Raw genomic sequence first — 2,781 nt, forward strand, 5'->3', positions numbered from 1 at the left:
AATAGAGTCGGTGCCCCGGGTATCATGTTTAAATTTTCGGTGGTGAAAACTGTTGAAAAATATTTATTCAAATTATTGCTCATTTCTCTGTCGTTATCAGTGAGCTCGCCGAAGTCTGACCGTATTGGTCCAATCTTTTCTCGTTTTAGTTTGATTTATTTGGTAGAATCCTTTGGGGTTTGTCTTCGCCTCCCTTGCTATCCTTACCTCATTATTCCTCTTGGCTTTCCTTATCTCGGATGTATGAACGCGGCCATCTGGATCAATCTTACATCTGTCACATAAAGATGACTGTTAAAAATGGCGTCAAAACTCCTCCAAGACTTGACTGTCTTTAATCTTTTTTTATCTTATCTTCACTTAGAGTAAAATATAAGGTTTTAAGTGTTCTTTAAAAAATTGTTTCTTGAGTAGTTTTTTAAATAATCGTAAATTTATTTTTCTTATCATACTTGATATAAAAACCGTATCTCGTTAGTAAAGTCTCCATATTGTTTTCACGCCATGTTGAATGCCCGTAAGAACTTTTTGTAACGTAGATGGACCTAATGCCTCAAAAGATCGTAAGTTAAATTTTCTATTATCGAGTTTGATATAAAGAATTGCATCAGTGAGTCATGCTTTATCTGCGCGTTATTCTTCCCCATTAGCTCCCGATCTGGTTAGGTTAGGTTAAGTTAGGTTAGAGTATAGATTTAACACCATTCTTTGTTGCCACCATTGTGAGGGGTGACCTGGGCGGCCCTTGAGGTGTAAATGACGCCGCGGAAAATAATCTGAGTTTGTAAGGCGTCTTCCTGGAGCCTCTTATGGCGGTGTTGTGATGGTGGGTGGGTCTCTCTCTCTCTTTCTTCATACGTGTAAACTCGGTCATTCATAAACAATCATACAAACTACAAACTCGGTCACATACGAACAAACAATTAAGCTCGGGAAAACATAAACAAACATACAAACTCGGCCACACACAAACACAAAACACACACACACACACACACACATGTAAACTCACTCACATAAACATACATTCATGTAAACTCACTCACATAAACAAACAAACAAACTCGATCACATACAAAAAACACGTAAACTCGGTCACACACAAAGACACACACACACATGTAAACTCGCTCACATAAACAGACATACAGACTCGGTCACACATAAACACGCATGCATAAGAACCAGTCTATATTATAATTCGAATCCATGTCTATAAAAAAAAGGTTGGGAAGGGGAGAGGGGAGAAGAGGGAGAGGAGAGGTTGGGAGGTGGGGAGAGAGGTCATACGGAGTGAGAGGAAGAGAGAGCACTGCCGAGAAAGGGGTAGGTGAAAGGAGGGGGAAGACGGGAGGAGGGGGAGATGAGGAAGAGGAGGGAAGAAGGAGAAGAGGATGAGGAAAAAGAAGAAGAGGGAGTGGAGGGTAGAGTAGGAGGAGGAGAAAGATCAGGGGTAAGGGAGGAGAGTGAACATGGGGGTTGGGGGGGTAGAGGAGGTGAAGGTGGAGGAGGGAAGAAGAGGAAGGGGGAGATGAGAGGGAACAGAGGAGGAGGTGAAAGTGGAGGAGAAAGAAGAAGAGGGATAAGAGAGAGAACAAAGAAGAAGGAGGGGAAGGAGATGAAGGATAAAGTGAAGACGGGGGAGAGAAGAAAAGGAGAGAGATGAGAGGGAACATAGGAGGGGGGGGGGAGGAGATGGAGGAGGAGGTGAAGTGGAGGAGCAAGAAGTGGAGGGGGAAAGGGGTGTGTCAAATTCCACCGCGACACTGACAGGTTATGACGGGACAAAACATTCTTGTTCTCCACATAAACGTTCCTGAGTTCAACGTTTGAGAGACACACCTAAAGAAACGGACTGACACTGTTGACATAACCAGACGACTGACAAACATAAATAATACAATGACACAGAAGTTATAATATACGGGCATGTGCATGACTTTTAATACTCTATACAGTTTGGTATTATATAGTGTTTAATCTTATGGGAAAAAATTACAGTGGATTGAAATCTTAACTCGTGTGAATTGCTTTATAAATTATTGTATGGTAGTTAGATATTGAGTAAATTAGGGTGGTTCAGAATTAGTCATACTTTAGGAACAAAAATCTCTCATGATCTCTAAAAGAATTCCCTCAGTCAAGTTAGGAGTGGTTGGTTAGGGCTAACTGAACTTATAACTGTGAGTTTATTGCCAACAATTCACAGATTATCGTAAGGATATTTTTTCTACCTTAAATTAAGATGTGAGAATTCATCTAACCGGTATCTAGCTTAAGCTACTACAATAAATAAATAAATGAATAAATAAATAAATACATAAATAAATAAATAAATGGGACAAAATGATGACTAACATGAACCAAGACTATACAGTTAACTAGATTTGTCCTTTTATTCCCCAAGTTACGAAAAAAAACAAAAACACTCGACTCACGGACCTTTAAAATTAGGTGTGTTAGGTACTCCGAGCGACCAGGAACCTGAAGGAAGTCATGTGGTGTGGCGGCCAAGGTGAAGTACATCCTTGTGGTGAAAAATCCATGACGACATTGAGTGAATATTTTCAAGAAAGGAAATATTTGTATATGAGTTCATTTGTGTGTGTGTGTGTGTGTGTGTGTGTGTGTGTGTGTGTAATATATATAATAATAAACGGTTTATTAATAGAGTTGCAGCCGGTGGCTGAAAATATACATACTTACATTAGATTTAGACATAATGATATAATATGCATTGAATACATTTACAGGGCTGTGTATGTGTGTGTGTGTGTGTGA

This window comes from Homarus americanus, unplaced genomic scaffold (genome assembly GCF_018991925.1).
Source record: "Homarus americanus isolate GMGI-L3 unplaced genomic scaffold, GMGI_Hamer_2.0 scaffold10624, whole genome shotgun sequence".
In the NCBI taxonomy this organism is placed as follows: domain Eukaryota; kingdom Metazoa; phylum Arthropoda; class Malacostraca; order Decapoda; family Nephropidae; genus Homarus; species Homarus americanus.